A 20,248-nucleotide genomic window follows, 5' to 3' on the forward strand; every position below is an offset into this window, starting at 1 on the left:
GACAGGGATCTCACAAGATTGTCTGGTCTAGCCCCCTGCTTGAGGCAGGATCATCCTTGACCAAACCATCCCAGCCAAGGGTCTGTCCAACATGCTCTTGAAAATTTCCAGGGATGGAGATTCCACAGTTTCTCTAGATAGCCTGTCCCAATGCTTGACCCCCCTCCTAGTCAGAAAATTCCTCCTACTCACCAACCTAAATTTCTTTTGTTGCAGCTTGAGGCTCGTCCTTCTAGTCCTGTCCACTAAGGCCACAAAGAAGTCCATATATCTCTATATGGCATTACATATTTTTATATGGCACTCCAATGTGGTATGTAGACATACCCTTTGAGACTAGAGACTCTGTAGCAGGTTTTCCTTGAAACAGGTACCTTTAATCCATGAAAAAATCCCAGTTTGAAGGGATTATCTGAGTATTCATGGCTGTTTCTATGGCGCCTATCAGACTATAATATCAGCTTGTGTATTCAGTTCAATACCACTATATTTTCTCTTCTTTCCTTCTCTCCCTGCCCCCACCTCAATATTCTTATTTTACAGACAGGGAAAACCAAGGTACAGAGGTCAAATGAGCTGCCAAATGTTAAGCAGGAAATCTGTCACAAAACAAGGAAGAGAACCCAGACCTCATGACACCCTGTCCTATGCTTTATCCCCAAGACCATGCTTCCTCCCCATGAGATAACTAATTGTCCAATTCAGCAGATGCTGCATTTGGCTTTCATCATTTTACAGCATGTACGAGGCACAGAAAGAAGATTTGGGATTATTGTTTTCTGTAGCCTCACGTGGTCTTCATGGCTGGCAGTCAGGCACTCTTATTTTGTTATGGAGTCTCATCCTTGGACTATCATGAGTAATTTGCATGAGATAGTTTTATTACTTGCAATTAAGCAATAATGACCAACAGGTGGACATCTGCTGGCACTTCCTGATTGACTGGAAGAGCTGATGAAGTAAAATAACGTATTCACTTCATCAGCAGTAAGACAAGCAAATATAAATGTGAACATTTATCTACAAAGCATGGATTTAATTTTAAAGTCTACCATTTAGAAGTTTAACTGCTTCCGTAAAAATAATGCTGTCATATACATAACCTAATTGTGCTCAGAATTGATTTGCTAAAATGAATCCAGTTCATCCATCGGCTATGCTTAGAGGTGACTTAAAACCTTGGGGGAAGAGGAAGAACGGAATAAAGTGAGGTATTACACAGAATTTAGACTCTCCTGTAATTTTTATGGGAAACTTACAGAATTAAAAGTAAGGGCGTTCATGACATCAGTTGTACCCACTCGTAGAATCAATTATGGCATGAAGAGCCAAAAAGTTCGCCATAGCTGCACACTGAATGCTTAGGAGAGTGCTAACTTCAGCAGTAATCAGTAGTGAAAGGGATTGAGGGGTCACAATGAAGAAGCAACTCATTATGAATTCTCAGTGTGTTGCTATGGTAAAAAGGGCTAATGCAACCATTAGATTTATGAACAGAAACAAGGAAGAGTAAGAAGGTAATTCTACTTATGAGTAGGACACTGATGAGCTTAATCTGGTGCCTAGATTTTTAAAAAGGATCAAAGTTGGTGAGGATACAGGACAATTAATTTAAGGATAGTGGGGATGTTAAAGAGCTAAATATGGTTAGCTTGAGAAAGACATTTGAGAAGAGACTTGAGTACAGTATATGGGTATCTTCCCAAGGAGAAAATACCAGATACTAAAGGTTTCTATGATCTAGTGAACTAAGGCATAACATACACAAATGCATCAAAGACCTCTGTAGGCAAATCAAAATTGAAAATAATTCTCAAATTTTAACAGCAAAGCTGATTAAGGATTGAATCAACCAGTAATCAAGGAAAATGATGGATTCTCCATATTTTGATGTCTTTAAATTGAGAATTAATTGCTTTCTAAACGTATTTAGCAGAGGCATATCAAGTTACTGGGCTCAATGCAGGAGTAAAGGGGTGACATTTAATAGCCTGTGATATGCAGGAAATCAGACAAGATGATCTAGTAATCACTTTGGGCTTTACATTGTATAAATACAGTATTAGTTCAGAACAATACTGGGAAAGGAAAACAACACAGATTAAAAGGCAGAGCTCAGGAAGTTATCCTAAAAATTGGCTTCAATTCATAGTTTTCTCCCAGACAAAATTCGGAAGCGCTAAAACCCTGTTCTCCTGAAAATATCTCTGTAGATTAGTTGAATTTGTTGTATGAAAAACCGTTTTGAAAGTATATGTTGGATGGCATACTTCTGTCACATGCAGAGGCACAGTTTGGAAAAAACTGCCCCTGGGCTAGTCCTCTATTACCCTTCCCCCGTTTCCTCCCATCGTATTTTTTGGCTTACACTGGAATAGCAGCAAGCAGAGAGCCAGGCGGTGTCATGGAATGCAAGGCATGCTGGGAATCATAGAATGAGTCTGCTGCCAGGGGAAAATTTTCACTCCCTCTCCCCATTTTTTTTTTTTGCCACTGAAGCCCATGTCCAGAGGGTAGAAAAAAAACAAACCCTGATGATTTTGGTGGCAAAAAATGGGCTCAAGTCTCTTGCCAACAGCAGTAAACTTCACTGCAGCTTTAAAAACTACATTTCCCAGAATGCCTTGCACTCTATTATACCCATTGGCTGTGCTGACTGCTTCCTCCAGCCAGAACGTGCTTCCAGAGCAGGGACAGGAGGGTAAGATACCCTCTCCCCATCCTTCTGCCACTCTTCATCTTAAGCCTGAGACATGTGCCTTGCTTCCCCACCCCATGTTATGATGTTAGTCACAGGAAAACACCCAGAATGTTATAGGTGCTAAATTGCTGCAATAATATCTATGTTGAGCTGAAATAAATGTTTTCCTTCTTTACATTGAATCAAATATTCCCATGGAATATGCAGGTTGTTTACAGTGATGGATTACTGGTAAAGCAAACCCTGCATGTAATAAGAAAGCAGGACTCCAGTCAAAACTCTTCTCTGGGTTTCTATTTGTGGCTGTATAATGAGCAGTTTTGAGGGAAGACTCTGGTTGAGGAGTATTCCAGTGGGTACAATTATCTTGGATCCAGCTGCGTGAACTGGAACATATTAGCATAACATATCCATCCAAAGGCACATTTAGACAGGGGCTTCCTATTTTTTAAATACGTTAAGTACATATTAACATCCATTTAACAAGCACTGAAAGTGTCTGTTTAACTTTAAGCACACGAGTGAAGTTAGTGGGCCGGTTTCCAGATCCAGAAACAGGTAGATCTCTACTGATTTCAGTATAGCCAAAGCTGTTCATAATAGCCAAGGATCTAGTGCAATAGGACTAGTCACACTTTAAGTTCACGTAGGGCTATGTTTTGTGGTGTTTCAAGCAACAGATTCTGTGAGTTGACAAGCAGATGTCTAGGACATAATTTTCAAAAGCATCTAACTGACCAAAGCTCCTAGTCCCCTTTCTAAGAGTGATATAGGTACTTTTGAAGATATATATTTTCTTCAAAATCCCAAAGAGGAAGTGAACATCCAGTTTTATCTCAAAGTATGTTGTAGTAGATCCATCACCATTGTATTAGAATGTCTCATAATCATTAATGAATCTGGCCTCACCACACCCTTGTTAGAAATGGAGTTATTATCGTTATTTTCTGCTGGGAAATGTAGGTACAGGATAGACTGAGTCATCTGGTGCAAGCCTGGACAGGAAGGCTATGACTGAGCCAGGAATGGAATCTGGGTCTCAAGTCTTAGTTTTCCCCTTTCTATCAAACCAGTGGTCCCTGCTGTCACTGTTGTGTACCTCAGTACTCTTCGTCCTTCCTCAGCATAGGATGACCCTGTGTGACTGTTGAAATATCCATGGAAAACCTTGATAACCATTTAATAGGCTTCTCTGTCAGAGAGTGACCTGCATCTTGCATACATCTCTTAGCAAGGAAGATATTAAGAACCTTGCTTTTCAGAAACGGGGTTGTGTCAAACACACTTTTGCTTACCTTATACCAGCAATTCTCAACCAGGGTGATCCTACAGGATGCTACACACTATTAGCACTGTAGGTTGTGCAAAGTGATCACAAGATATCCCCCAGATATCTCAAACAGGAGTTCACTGTGTTAAAAACATTTTGTCCTGTTGTGGTCTTTCTGGCTAGGGACAGACATTCAAAAAGCCCAAGCCTCAATTGATTCAATCTTTGCAAGTTAGTCTAACCTGCACAGAGTGTACTTGTTTGCAAATGGATAAACACTGGGCACATGCCTGCAGTGGCTGAGGCCAGAAGCCTTGGGGAGCAAGAGCAACGCCCCCCGCCCACTTTCACAGCTGAGCTGAGGGGGGCATGGCCAGGCCCCTGCAGGCCTGAGTTAGACTGAGGAGGGGTTTAAACCCCAACCTCAACCTGCAGGGAGCATCTGCTGGGGGGGGAAGAGGAGGAGGAGAAGGGGAGAGCTCTGCCTGCCCCTGCAGTTCCCTGACAGCTGGGAGCAATCCCTGCACATAGGGCTGCCCAGCCCCGGAGGGAAACTCTTCCCCTTCCTCCCTCTTCCACACTGCTGTGGAGCAAGGGGCTCTGTTCGGTGCTGGAGGGGCTCTTCCCCCTCCTCATTCTCCCCTCTGCCCCCCTCGCTCCCCCACTGCCGTGGGATGGGAAGGGGGGCACTGCAAGGCTGCTTGGCCCTGGAGGGGGAGACTTCCCTCAGCTCCTCCCCTACCACCATGGGATGGGGAGGTAGGGGCTCCATGCAATGCTGAGCAGCCACAGATGGGGACTCTTCCCCACCCCCCCATGGGGTGGGGAGGGGGTACTCTTCCCCTTCCTCCTCCTTCCCCACCCCCACTACTGAGGGGCAGGGGGGGGGCTCTGTGCATGCTGGAGGGTACTCTTCCCCCTCCACCGCCTCCTCCTCCTCTCGCTACCCCCACTGCCTGGGGTGGGGAGGGTGGGGGGCTCTGTGAAGGCTGCCCAGCCCTGGCCCCAGCCCCAAATGAGGGACACTTCTCCCCCATGGGGCAGAAGGGGCTTTGTTCAGTGCTGGGGGGGAACTGTTTGGGCAGTCTTGCATACAGCTCCCCCCTCCTGCCGAGGAGGGGAAGGGGGAGAAGAAGGAATAGTCCCCCTGCAGTGCCCCACAGAGTCCCCCTTCCCTGCCCTGGGGGGAGGAGAAAGGGAGAAGAGCCCCCCCCAGCACAGGACAGAGCCCCTCTCCCTGCCCCATGGGACAACCGTCCTGGCATGGTCTCATTAAGGTGAAGCAGGCAGGGAGAAGGGTTAATTCCTCCCTCTGTTCCTTATGGTCCCTTCTGCCCTGCTGCCAGGGTCTGTCAGCCTCAGGGGCCACCACTGTGGCCCCCACCCCTCTGCTCCCCAGCTGACAGGTAGACCCCAGCTGTGGTTGGGGAGGAGGGTAAAGAAGGAAGAATGAATCATCTCTCTGCCCACTTCGTCTTAACGGGGCCATGCTGCCCCGTGTCTCACCATGTCCTGTCCCTGCTCTGGCTAGAGAGCAGAGGGAAAGGTCCAACCCAGCTCTGGTGCAGAGCAGAGCCCCGTCCAAAGAGCATGCAGAGGGGGAGTCTGGTTTATCTTAAACCAGCAAGTGGTCTGGGACCAAATCAGTTGAATCTGATACTACATTCAACCAGGTTTATCTCAAACCATTTTCAAACTGATTTTTGTGCACCGAACGTCTGTTCTGTTACAGGTTTAAACCAGTTTCTGATCACTTAAACCGGTTTATGTGTAATGTTTGTCCCTAGCCTCTGAGTTCTTTGCAACAGAAAAATTGCTCTATTATTTTTTGAGTGAAAAGTAAGAGCTGACATTTTTCAAGGGGTGCCTTGAATCTGAAAAGATTGAGAACCACTGCCCTATACAGTGCTAAGCATCATCTTTGTTCCAGCTATAATAAACCTGAATTATTTTGTCTTTGTAGTAACACAATTCTAGCTCACTAAGAATGTTAGGAACATAAAACATAGCTATAATTGAATAGAGAGTTTCTTTTTGTAAGTAGATCAGAAGAAGTCTTCATGTAGCCTTTGGCCTACATGCTGCAAATGATAGATTATGGTGAATGAGTTGAAAGGGGTGGTGCTTCATTGCCAATTGCATAAGAAAACATGTTCCTAGCTACTTTTTTTTAATGTGGGTCAGACTGTGCAATTAACAATTAGAGAGCAGATACAGGAGACAGCTGTGGCTTTCGTCCACCATTTCAAGAGCTTTCCACTTTCCCTTAGTGTCACTTGTATCTTCTTATCATCTGGATTAACTTGTGCCACAGGTTCTTTATCCCAAAGCTTCTTTGTTTTATTGGGGAGCGGCTGTGTAATAGCACTGTCTCTTCCTGACGAACTCAGTAAGCGGCCCTCTACCCAAAATAATTGCCCGCCCCTGCTCTATGGTAGCTATAGAAAACTTGGCAGACTCTTTTGTCCTTCTACGCCAGGTACAGACATTACCCTTTTACTGGTATAAGTGATGAGAAACTACTCTATACCTGTGACAGAGCAGAAGTTCAGTATGCAAAACCAGTCTATACTTGTAACAGAATGGACATTTGGCACACACAGACTGGTTTAAACATGGCAGAATTAGTCTTAGATTTCCCCCACCCCTTTCCCCCACTTCTAAGGATAAACAGGCTTTTTACCCCGGTATTACTGGATCTTTACCCCAGCCTGCTCTGGGGTTGGAAGGGGGGAGCAGAACAGAGGAGCCTGCAGGGAAGTATCTGGCAGCCACCACCAGGGAGAAGGGGAGTTCTACTCTTAGATATTGAAAGCAATTCCTTTAACTTCTCCATATGTGTGGACCATGGGCCAAACTCTGCCTCAGATAGATTTGCATAACTCCCAGTGATGTCAGCAGGGTGGTATGTATATAAAACTGAGAACACTGCTTGGATCTGGTCTGTGTCTTTCCTATTTTCAGCATTACATGCTACAGGTTCTTCAGCACGTCCTGTATTATTCTTTGTGCATTGCACTATGATGTAAGCATCCCTTTTGTTTAGTTCTAATTTCAGATGCCTGATTCACACATGCACTGAAGAGAATTTGGCATTTGAGTCAAGGGTGACTGAATACTAACAAAATGAAGCCGTAGAGCTGCAGTGTCGGCTCTGTGTGTTGTACCTTTATTCCAGTTTCTCAATTTAATTTAGACTTATCTGGAGCTAATATGCTCAACTTCTGTACCAGCTGCTTTTTTTGGAAATAGCTATGAAGAAAAACTAAAAGGAAATAGATCTTTACTGGTTTCAAACACCACATTCAGAGCATGCCATGTTCCAGTTGGTTCTAATCCAGACAGCATCCTTTTTAGGAGTTGTGGTGTAAGTAGAACCCAAGCTTCTGTCTATATATAGAATTCCAAATATATAGCGACCGACTTAGTGTCCAACAGTTGATCACATATAGTCAACAACTAAACAAACCGTGTAAGAGAACTGCATTCAATGAAGAAAACTACCAGAGGAAAATAGAAGTTTTAAAGTGATAGATGCTCTTTGCACTCTACTGGCTAAAAAATATAATTAAAAAAAGACAGCACTTTTACTAAAAAAAAAAAAAAAAATCTATATACAAAATAGCTGAGATGTATTCGAGTAACTGCATGCTCTAAGGCTACTTTCCCTGAGCGTTTTTGCTTTGCAATCAGCTTTATGGGTCTATAGCACAATCTGCATTATTGTTAATCTGCTTTCACAGCACAAAGTACTGGTTCCAGAAGAGGCATTATATTGCATGCTGTGAATGCATGAATATTTATAAACCACTCCGTGTGTGTGTGTGTGTGTGTGAGAGAGAGATATGTAGTGGTATGTATATATATTTAGTAAGCTGATTATCTATAGCTAAGTATAGATATAGATATCTATTAGGGGTGTGCAAAATGAGCTGTATTTGATTTGAATTTGGCCTGAATCAGGAACAGTGATTCAATTCGTTGATTTAGTTCACTGTCCCGATTCAATTCGGCTGAATCTGAAGATTTGATGCTAATTCAGAGAATCAGCGATGCGGCCATAGACACAGCTTTAAATGTTTTTTTCTACACACCTTGAGGTACCAGACATGGCTCGTGACTGCTGAGATGGTGGGGTGGATGGACCACCCCACGGGGGGGGGGCTGCACGCTCCCTGGCGGACCCGGAAGTGGACTGGAAGTACTTCTGGTCCACTTCCAGGTCTGCTGCTGAACACGCTGGGGACCCCGCACCACACTCCCATGGGACACTCCATCCACCCCAGCATCACAGCATTCACGAGCCACCTGGTACCTTGAGGTATGTCAAAAAAACATTTGAAGCTGTGTCTATGTCTGAATCGCCAAATCTTTCCAAATCAATTTGGAGGGTTCTGATTCAGAGGGTTCCGATTTGATTCAGAGAGATTAAAGGGGCTCCTGATTCAATTTGGATTTGGAGATTCAGGCATCGAATCAGGCTGAATTGAATCAGGGACCGAAGCTTCACACAGCCCTAATATCTATCCATCTATCTTTATAGTAGCTTACTAAATATTTAACTCTCCTCTTGAATATTGCTGCCTATAAAACTAGAATTTCTTCCATTATATATATATTCACTTTAAGCAGGATCCACTATCTCTAGATAGATAGATAGATATAAAAAAATCAAAATTCACTTTAATCGGGATTCACTCTATCTATCTATCTATCTATCTATCTATCTGAGTGGATCCTGCTTAAAGTGAATTTCATTTTTTTTCATATTAGGAGAATGAAACCATCTGAAAGTTGCCACATGCATATCATAGCTCTGCTCATTGTGAAGCCTTTTTGGGGGTAGGGAAAATGACTTAACTCTGAGGCCCTGTCTAGTGTTAGTACTGGAAGATATATTGGCAGCCAGCAGTCTGGATACACTGTGTTGATGAAATCTTGCTGAGGACAAGCATAATCACGTGGTGTTTAAAATGGTGAGAAGATCCTATCTATCTATACCAAGATTACTGAAGCTGCTGATAGCAGGAATTTTTTTTAAACACCCCCCTTGTGTGGACAGATCTACCTATTTCTTCTGAACATGGTATTCCTAATAGCTTGCACCAAAAACTCTGGCTCATCAGAGCTTGTTGTCAAATAATCACTGCACTTACCAGGGGAAGAAATTCTACTTTTGCAGGCAGCAATACTTAAGAGAGAAGTTTAATATTTAGTAAGCTGACACCAACCACCGCAGTTCACGCATCTTGTGGCAAACAGGAACACAACTAGTTTTCATCAAGAGCCATCTGGTATCCTCTTCCTTCAAAATGGGTTTAAAATAACTTAAGAGGACAGATTTTTTTATAAAGTCACACCTTTCAAGATTGTCTGTAGCGCTAAATGTCTGCAGCTCTGTTTGTCTCTAATGGGCATAGTAACCATTCAGTCCGATTAAGCTATGAAACAATTTTCAAGCAAATCAAAATATCCTGTGATCCAGAAAACTTGCTTTCCAACCAGCTTTACTTCTGAGTTCTAGTTCTGAGGCTGATGCACAGATGTCAGCTGTGCTTTAGGCAATATGAAATATGCTACCATATACATAGGAGAAAGGTGGATTTTTCATCTGAGAAAGATCACCAGAACACTTTCATCCTGAAAAATCCCCGACCATTGTTATTTTTAAAATCTAGTTTTAGCTCTAGACAATGTCTCAGTATTGAATTTTTTTTATTGTAAAATCCCTCTAATGGCTAGCATGCTAGCTTACTTCCAGGCTCTGTGAGTGCAAACTCATGGATATGCAGCGAGAAAGATGCTGATCCAATTCAGCTCAGCTTAAGGCCGTTGCACTGCAGGGCAGAGTAGCTTCATACTAATGCCGGCATTAATCGTTTCAGAGCTAACAATAACAATATTTATAGACCACTGTGTGAAATATTTAAAGCCTTCTTTACAGTTCCTCATAAACTGAGCCCCCTGCATAAAGAGATCAATGTAACAAACTTCAAAGCTGCCTTCTCATTTATACTGAGGTCTGAGCTAAACAACACAGTCATGTGTGTGGTAGGGTTTTTTTTGTTTTTTTTAAACTTTAGTCAAACAGTATAAATCCCTATGCGGACAGTCTTACTGCAATTTAAACCTCTTATAGAAGTTTAGCTTGCATCATGACTTTCTTTTTACAGGCACAAGCTAAAGAATTGTATAGTCTATGTTAAGCAGAACATAAGTATTTGCACAAGTGTTTACACTGGTTTAACTAAATTGGGTTTGTATGGGTTTTTTTTTTAAATAGTTTTAGTTAAAGTAATGGAGCCTCTGTGTAGATAAGGCCTAATGCCCTTTTATGTCATTCTGGCGGTGTCAAAAGGCCTGCACTGTAAATTAGTGTGATGCCCTTCAGTCCCTATTGAGTTTCATTAACATGAAACCAATTCAAAGACAGCCTAAATGCTTAAGAATACTGTTTTTCACTCCAACATGTTGCATTCCTATTTCAGCAGAGCTGGTTGCTTGCCCTTCAGGGCTTTACATTTTCAGGAGTCTGCTCTGAACAGGAGAAGTAGCATTCCCTTTCTCAAGAGCTCAATAAAATCCTCTGTGGAGGGGGGAGCAGGAATCAATGCCTCTTCAAGGAAACAAAACAAAGACATGACCCTGGACTGAATTTTCTGCAGTGACATCTGAAGCATTTTGAGAGACATCTGGCATCGAGCCGGCACTGAAGACATCTTGACAAGTCAGATGGCAAAGAAAAGCTAAAACTCCCATAAGATATATTTTCCACACATAAGCCAGTCATTAGGTCCTTTGAGTAGAAGCTTCAAAGTGATGAGGAGCCTGTTTGAAACACATTCTTTGAGGTACTTTTAGAATTGAGAAAATTAACATCCCACGTCTCTTTTTGCTGTCATCGGCTCCTATAAAACACCAACTCCCCATCCCCCATTAAGGCGCTAGGGGCAGTCAGGGTAAGGAGAGAGAATTAAGCCTCCTTTTCAACAAAAGGAAGAGCACCAGTATCAGCATGAAGCACAGTTGATGGACCGCTTAAAGATTAAATTTATTGAAGCCATTAGGAAAAAGCAGAAGGACATTCCTGTGTCCTCAGGCAGAGGACTGAAAGCTCAACCATTTTAATTAGTTCCTTCAAAAGTGATCATTGAGATCACTAATTTTACAAAGTAGCCCAATCAAAATGCTACACTTATACTGCATTTTTTGTTCATGCAGTCCATAGAACCTAGCTGTGATTACTGAGATTCAAAGTTTGTTGCTAACATAACTTCAGGGCTGTTTGTAAAGATACTTGTTATGTATCCCAAACATATAAAAGGGACAGGTAGAAAGCAGGGCAGGCTGGCACCTTAGAGAAGCATGAGCTTTCCTAGACAGCAGCCTACTTCATCAGAAAGGAAAAATCATAGCTAACTTCTGTAGCACTGTGAAAGATGACACACAAAGTGCAAGGGTTTTTTTTCTGTGCTCTTACCTGGCAGAGGTACCTGATCACAAAGGCTCCAGGAAACCAAAAAGTAAAGCCCCACTCTTGAGAGAAGGGAAGGAAATTGGATTATGTCTCTGCACCCTTCCACATTGACCAAGATTGTTAGCCATATTATTAAATGGACACCTGTAAACAGAATAATGAATGCCAAAGTGCCCCAGGACACTTTTTTTTCTTCTTTAAGGGACAATGCCTCTACCTGGGCTGGTCTGATCAGGCACTCTCCTAACACAGCAGTTCTCTAAGTAACTCTTGCCTAATGGTGAAGGTGCACAATTGGGTTCCAGTCCTTCCTTTGCCAGAAACATCATGCATGTCCTTTGACAAGCAAAGACTGTTCATTGCCTCACTTTTCCCACCTGGAAAACAGAGGAGCCCTTTCTCTTGGTGCTCATCTAACTGGTGTTGTAGGAGTACATTCACGAACATTTTTCAGTTGTCTTGAAATCTGTGAGCCCTGGTTCTGTAGCTGTACAGAATAACACCATTACAAAAGGTTTTTAAAATGTTGGACTTGGATGTATTTTTCTGGTAAGCTAGTAAGTACTGCTGTTGATTAACAGGCAGGTCCCTTGGTGGGACTTTGACCTTTCTTTGTTTTGTTTCCCTTGCCCTCCATGTCTTTTTATGGAGTCAGGCACTTCAAGTCTAATTCCTGGGAGATTAATAGAACTTTTAATCGCTTACAGTGACCTGCCTTTTGACTCATGAACCAGTCACCACAACTTCACTGCTCTTCATCGTTAGGATAATCCAACACGCTTCTTGGCATTACAGAAGAAAGAAATTAAGGAGCAATTAGTATATAGTAACTAATAAACTGCTCAGGACAGGAGTATGCCTTAAATCCATCTATATAGCTTCAAATGCATTTGCACGTGCTACTTAAAATAAAATGTGACATTTGCTATACAAGCTGCAATAAGCCCCTGCTTGTCATACAAATGAGATCATCTTATGTCAGAGTGACAGAAACAAGACTCTCTCAAAGTAACAGAAGAAACTACATACCTCCTAGAAACAAGCATTGTAAAGTGGAGTCCATAATTTGTTAGTACTCTCAAGTGCCAACAGTGAACAGGATCCCTGATGTTGCAGGTGACAGTTTTCAAGGTAAGATTTTGCTAATTCAAATGAATCCATGTTTGTTGTAGCATGGTGTGAGATAAGCATTATCCCTCCTTTCTGTGAGCAATTTAACATATTCTGGGTGCATCTACATGTGCAATTAATTCAGAACAATAAACTCTGGAGCAGTTTGAGCTGGAGTAAACTACTTCTAGGTGCAGCAACTATACTTGTGCCCAGAACAGCAGCAATTTGAGCCAAGATGGAGCAGTTTATGCCAGGGCCACTCCTGCCCTACTCTGCCCCAGGCTCTGGGTGGCAGTGGCGGTGGCAGAGGGGCTGGCTGGGGCACGAGGGTGCTGAAACTGCAGAGCTGCGTGGCTAAGTGGCAGGCAGGAGTCATGATATATGCCCACTGTCAGTATTTACATGTGTATTTAATTGTAGTGAATTACTCAGCCATAAGATAGTACTGTCACTGACAGTACTATCTTATCGCAGTGTTAATTAGTTCACTGCGACCTAATAGTGTCTCACATGTAGACAGTGACACTTTACTCTGCAGCTTGCAGTAAAGCACACATGTAAATGTGGCCTCTATTATCAGCTCAAGATTATCATAAATGATTCCCGTCACAGGAAAAAAAAAATCAGTGACAACAGATAGTAATGCTTATCCAGATTTGTATGGTCTAGAAACTGGATTTCATAATATTTTTTTTCCTAGCCTAGTTTCAAATTAACAGTAACTACAGCAGGAGAAGATATTTTTGTGATAATTGAACTGCTGTTTTGAATCTGTACCAAAACAAGTCAGAAGGAAAATAAATAAATATAAACAGAACCAAAACATCTAAATCTTAAAGTTTTGGGTTTTCTTCAAACTAAACCTCAAGTTTAGGGTTAGGAGTTTTATAAAAACTACTGCAGTGTGCTTATGTATTGATTTAGTTATACTTTAGAAAACTGTGGCAGCCACAGACGCTATTCTGGACAATGATTTCACTTTGAATTATATTACATGGCACATTCATCAATCTGTTTTCTGATCAACTAGTGCAGGGGAGGACCAACCTGTACCACAAGAGCATAGGCACTAGGCAGCTTGTGTGTGGCTCATGACAGGGAAAGGACAGGCAGCAGAGCAGCAGGTAGGACAGGAATAAAAAAGCAGAGTGACCAGGGAAAGATATCAGAGTGGCATTCCGGGAGGGTATGGGGCTAATTTGTGGCCCACCAAAAAGACTGACTATCATGGAAGTATCAGACACATAGCAGTGGTTTTTTTTTTTTATTTCTGAAGCAGACAGTCTCAATATTCCTTGGCACTGGTTTTGCATTGTTCCAAACCTAAGGTCTTTACATCCTCTAGGAATTCAGTGCCCTGATGCTGCTGAAAGCTTACTGTGCTATGGGCTAAATTCAGTCCTGGCCTAGATGGGTGCAACTCCCTTGGTTAAAATAAATGGAAACAGAATAGGGTGCAATTTGCCCCTATATGGTGTTTCAGCTGAGCAAAGTGAGAAGCTTGCTGTAGTGCTCTTCATTTGGGCAAAGGATATAGTGGAAGGAAATGTTTTAGAACAAGTTCTGTTCAGAAAGGAAAGCAAAGGAAAGGAAATAAGTTGCTAGTTTTGAGTAAAGGGACATCTCTGCTTTCACAGGATAAAACTGTGGAACTGGAAAAGTCATCAACAGTTGCAAGAAATCCACTGATGCTGCTATCCCCTCTCTCAAGCACCCTTTCATTATGCCACTGCCCTAGAAATTACTCTGGGTGTGTGTAGACAAAATGGAGGCCCTAAATTGAAGTGGTACATTTTTAAAAACATCCGCTTCAGTTTAGGGCCCTTTAAAGCCCCATGTCATGCACACACCCAAACTTACCTGCCTCTCTGGCGGCAGGAAGGGGAGGGCGAGCTGCCAGTGGGTGGATCAGTCCCTGGGCTGCAGGGGGTGGGGGAGAGGGTGCTTCCCTCCATGGCAGTGGTGGCCCCCCCCAGGTGGCACCTGCCCACAGGTACCTGGCTCAGGTGGTCCCAGGGCACACTGCAGCCATGGAGGGAAGCACCGGGCCCCTGAGCAGCTCAGGCAAGCAGGCAGGCTCCAGGTGGGGAAAAAAAAGATCAGGTGTGCCACTTGGGCGGAGCCTTCCTTCCCAGACTGCTGCCAGGCTGCCTGCACGGGCTTGCTTCAGAGCCCCTGAGCTGCATGGAGCCCAGTGCTTTCCTCCATGGCTGTAGGGCAGCAAATTAAAACTCCTTGGCGGAGTTTTAGTTTGCTGTGCCCCAAGTCATTTAAGGTGCATTATGCTGCCAAATTGGCTACAGTGGCTGGAATTACTGGGCAATACACCACTGACGCATGCAAATACGAACACCATTAAAGCGGTGCAAAAGCATTTAACCTGCTTTAAAGTGTCGTGCACACATGCCCCTTGTTTCACCTACACATGGCCTCTATGACCAAAGACTAGTCTGGACTAGGGGGTCCAAACCCAGTTCTACTATTTTTGGCCAGCATGCCTTTCTATATAGTCAACGGAAGGAAACAATGTACATTCTATACATTCAGATCCAGCTAATTGGAATGGTTTTGGGGTTAACAAAATAGCTGACTATATTTTTGTCATAGTTTCTAAAAGTGTTTCAATACACAATACAATCCTTTAAAAATGGTGGCTGTTTTAGAAGCTTTGGGTTTGGTGTTCAACATTGTCATTGCCTAATTGATACAGTGTTTTTCCCCAGGACTGCACCAAATTGAAATTCATGTATATTAGGCAAGCCACTTTCAGATGATGGTGGTCAAATTGACATAACTTTTACTACGTCCGTATGGTATGCTTACTTTTATTGTCTTATTACACTAGCAGCAGTGCTAACAGTCCCTTGATACAAGGATGACAGTCTTTCAGTAAACAGGAAAGTCACTGGTGAATCTGTAGATGGCCGAAGCCTATCTGCATATTCAGCTGCAGACATGACAAATAGTTCTGGGAGGAAGGAGTAGATGCTGATAATGTCAGGTCACAGCTCTTTCCCTTTGTCTCTCTTATCAATCTGCCTCCATAGTGAGGTGAGTTTGTTCAAAATGATCCATGTCTTGTTGTACATAATGGTGCCGAGTGGGGGGTGATTGAGTGCTTGAGCCTCCCAGGTATTGATGTTACTATTTCATTTCTTTAAATTGTCCTTCCAGGTATCCTTAAAGCTCTTCTTTTTCCCATCTCTAAAGCAGTGATCATAGGTGAGTTGGCAGTACAGGGCCTGTTTTGAGAGCCACCTGTCAGGCATCCTTATGACACGTCCTGTCCAATGGAGCTGGTGCCATATAAACATGATTTCAGTGCTGGTGGTGTTTGAGCCAGAACACTAGCATTCATTCTTCTGCCCTTCCAGTTGATCTGGAGGATTTTCCAAAGACATTGCTGAGGGTAATGTTCCAAAGCTTTCAGGTATATTTCTATACATCACAAAGGGCACAAATTAATGACCAGCACCCAGCATCTATGTCAGTGATATATGGTTTACTGAACTTCATTCCTTAGTGTGGACGAATGAGAGATATGGCTCCACTGGAAGTAGGGAAAGGCTTGTGATTTATTCTCCACAAGAAGGTTTAGTGGATCTTTGTACCTTCTTGCCCCAGTAGCTGGGTAGGGGCAAACTTAGCTTGAGCTTAACACTTACAAAATAATTCATAGACTACATAAAGAAAACAAGTGAAAACAGAACCATGCAAAAGCAAGCTGCCAAATTCTAGCTTTATGCAAAGTAAAATGATCCGTGATCAACTACCCATAAATCTATTTTTATGGCCTCATCTTGTGGCACTCTTTACCAAAGTAGCTGAGTGCTTCAGAAACACTAATGAATTTAGCCTCACAACAAACATCTGAGAGTGTGAATTAGCATTTTTTATAGATAAGGAAACTGTTCAATGAGAGGTTAAGTGATTTGCCTAAGGTACCACAAATCTGTGGCAGAGCTGACAATAGAATCTGGATCTCCCTGGCATTAAGAAGATTATTTTTCCCCTCAAGGAAGTCAGTTGAGGAAGTGACTTGATCCAATTATGGAATACAGATAATTTTTAAAGGGCTATTGCAAGGGTGGTGTTCCCTTCAACAGTTTTTTTTTTTAAACAGTCCACTGTTTCTTTCTCTGCTTCTGCTTAATCTTTATAAATTTGAATCTAGTGGCTCACTGATGCAATGTCTCCATATCCCATCTTAGAAAACAGAATATTTTGGGTTCCCAAGCATAGATATTTCATCATGATGATGTATTGTTTATCATTGAAATAGCTACTACTTAGGGCTATTTATGAAATAGGGTCATGCATTTGCATAGATAGGTATACTGGGTCCCTGAACTGTAAAGATTCTAATATGGTTCTACGAACTGTTTCTCAATAAAGAACCAAACTCTAGTCAACCACATTCCTGATCAGAAAAGCATTACTTTATTGTTAGTAACTCTGTGGGAAGGCAAATCATTCAAAAGGAGAAGAAGAAAAGAAGCATTTCTGCAGCTATGGCCTATAAAATATGACCCGTCAAGACAATGGCAAATTTCCTCTCTCTCATATGTTAGAGTCATTATCAGACTGAGTCCTTTAGTAAGGATTGCCATCTGTAGCATCAGTACACTTGCATAAATAATTAGTGTATTAACATGAGGTTTTAATATACTGGTATTTTAAGTGCAAATTCAACAAGCATTTATATCAGGATCTGGGAATACTTTTTGATTAACTTGGATGCACTTTTGCTTTGTGATGGTCTTTCAATGTTTTTATGGATATGTTTGGATAACAGAATAATCAGTCTTGTAGACTTCCCACAGTATTTTTGTCTAGAATTATAAAAAGGAAATGCTGGGAAAATTTTAGTGTGGAAGATTTTTTTTAAGAGAAAGAAAGCTCAATACTTTAAGAGGGCTTAATATTGGCCCTAGTCTCTTTAAGTGTGACCTGTACCATTAGGTGACTGAAAAGTGGGCTTGTATTTTTTTTTATTTACTTTATAACGTGTTAAAAAGGAATGAGATGCACTGCTGTGAGAGAAAGGGTATGGAAACATGAAGAAAGGAATGGAGATCCAGCTTGTTGTGTATATTAGAAATTTAAATCTTGTCTGTCGAGGAAATCTATAGTGGTGTAACCCAGCTGGCACACAGCTGGTACCCCATCTTCAATGAAAGGGATGTCAGTGGGTGTGTGTCTGCCTAGCTGCAGGCCAGCTCACCTTTTTCCCCTACAGAGCAGAGAAGAGCAGAGCAAAACAGAAACCAAGGACACCCAGTGAGGCTCAACTATTTACAGATTTAATTGTACAAAATTATATAAAACTTATAAACATACACACATATACACACGTGCATTATTTACCAATATAGGTTTACAAAGACAATAACTTATTAACCCTGAACCCAGGTACAGGCCTAGCCCCTGCCCTCGTCAGGGCCCTCTAGGCAGCAGGCAAGGAAACACTCAGTGATAAAACACAGGTTAGACAGCAAATCAACAAAGGAAAATCTGGCAGTGGTGGGACATTAACCGAACATATACAGTGAGATTATATCTGAATTCATTGTATTGGTTATCTTTATGCATTTGTATCTCATTTGATATAGCATCAAGGCTGCACTAGCAGACCCTGCTAGCAGACTAAATAGAACAGCTTACAATCCTCTCATAATACAACAAGAGACTCCCAACAACAGGAGGAACCAGAACACAACTATGGCACAGCAGCTGTGCCCAAAGAAGGAATGATACCAGGGGAAGGATCCCATTACCTAAAGGAACACCATCACCCTCTCCTAGATCATCTGACTAGGAGGGGGCCCATTATCATGAAGACCCCTCTTAATAAACAGGGGGCCTTAGATTCCTCTCTACACCCAAGGGCAAATTGCCCCCCTCCCCATCAGGGGCTTCCCTTCGATCACCCAAAATGAGAGGGCCCCTCCTCCCCTGTGGAAATCCCCTTCCTAGGTAAGTCATGACTCCAGCAGCTTTGGTGGGCTAGGCTCATCTCTATCTGTGGGTTGGATGTGGGGTGTCCTCTCTCACTAGGGTGGTCAGCCCGTCCAGTTGCCACTTGCTGCAGGAAGGCCCGAGCGGTCTTGTGAAGCCACCAGACCCGTCAGCCCTTTCTCAACTCCCCCATACACCACCCTGTGCACCAAAAAGGGCACCTGCCTTGTGCAGGAAAGGGGACTTGTGCTGCTTCATGCATTCCCGGCGTCTGGTCAGCTCCACTCAGCTCTCTGCCCCAGGCACCCAAGGGACACTTGCCTTATGCAGGGATGGGGACCTGTGCTGCCTCATGCAGCTGTGGCATCCCATCAGCTCTCCTCAGCTCCCTGCTCCATGCACCACCCATGTGCCAAACGGGCGCCTGCCTTGTGGGAGACACAAGGCAGGAGCCTCTGTATCCCTTCTGGAGTCTTCACCCCGCGATTGGAAAAGGACCAGTGAGAAAACCCGATTCCCCCTCGGGTCCTCTTCTTCACCTCGCCCTTAGGTCAGGGTGGGGCAAGCCTTCCTCTTGCTTTCTCCTGATTGATGGGGAAGGAAGATGCCCCACCAATTGGCCTGAGCCATCCAACTTGAGCCATCAAGCCAGGCTGCCACTGGCCAGCCTGCCACAGTAACAACAAGGAAAAAAAGAGAGTCAGAAGGTAGGAAGTTGAGCAATTTAAAAGCCTGTTTTTGTCTGTGGTGATGACGTCTATATATCTCCAATAATCAAGGAACATTGCAAGAAAAAGACATATTTACCCAAGTTTCAGTTAAGGTCAGAGAGCGCAAAATGGGTACTTGTACACATGACAGGGATTTAGTCCTCAGAGTTTTATCTATGCCCCCAAAGTTGAAATGGTGGTTTTTAATTGAAACCTACCATTTCAATTTTTCCATCATGTTATGGCAACGGGCCCGATCCCCCCCCCCCGTTTTTTTTGGCAGAGCTGGAACCTGCCTGCAGCTGCAGGGGGTGAGCTGCCAGCGGGCCAAACAGTCAGTGAGCTGCAGGGGGCCCCGGTCCTTCCCTCTGCAGTGGTGGTCACCTGGCCCACTAGCAGCCTGGGTGGCCCGGGGGGCACTGCCACCTGGGATGGAAGGACCACCATGGAAGGAAGGACCAAGGCCCCTTGCTGCTTTTGCCTTCAGCTGGCAGGGCACCTGGGGACACCTGGGAACCAGCTGGCTTGCCCCAGGGGCACCACAGAAAGGTGACAGGAGGACAGCTGTGTTTGCTGGTGGCCCGAGAAGGCAGTGGGGACAATGTACAAGGCACTGGAAGCCCGGGCAGGCTGCTAGCTGGCTGGGTGCTGCCCCAGCTAAGAGGCCCCCTATCCAACACTACCCTGAGCCTGCCCAGGCTTCCAGCGCCCCATGCACGATCCCCGCTGCCTTCTCCAGCCACCAGCACACCCAGATGCCCTCCTGCTGCCTTTCTGCACTGCCCCAGGGGCAAACCAGCACATTCCCAGGAGGCCCCAGGCATCTTGCTGGCCATAGAAGCCTGCTGAAGGCAGAAGTGGTGAGGGGCCCAATCCTTTTCTTCTGCAGAGCCTGCCCACCTCTCCCACAGCTGGAGGATGAGCTGACATCTGCATCATTGCAATTTGCAACCATGCAAACTCATCTAAAACCCCCCAAACTGGCACATGTGTAATGTGTGATGCCATTAAGCCATACA

General features: G+C 43.7%; 1 long non-coding RNA gene across 3 annotated transcripts in view; it reads right to left on the minus strand.

Annotated features, from left to right (window-relative positions):
• The window catches only part of LOC109297220, a 117,683-nt gene extending 105,103 nt beyond the window's left edge, over positions 1-12,580 (minus strand). For 2 of the 3 annotated variants that reach the window (XR_002097248.1, XR_002097246.1), the window contains exon 1: positions 11,826-11,991. This is a non-coding gene — a long non-coding RNA (uncharacterized LOC109297220). Of the gene's footprint in view, positions 1-11,825; positions 11,992-12,477 lie in introns of those variants that run through there. The other variant, XR_002097247.1, reaches the window with a different exon arrangement.
• Positions 12,581-20,248: the final 7,668 nt, after the last annotated feature.

Source organism: Gavialis gangeticus, unplaced genomic scaffold, assembly GCF_001723915.1.
Source record: "Gavialis gangeticus isolate Ggan-Ray unplaced genomic scaffold, GavGan_comp1, whole genome shotgun sequence".
NCBI classification, from domain to species: Eukaryota; Metazoa; Chordata; order Crocodylia; family Gavialidae; genus Gavialis; species Gavialis gangeticus.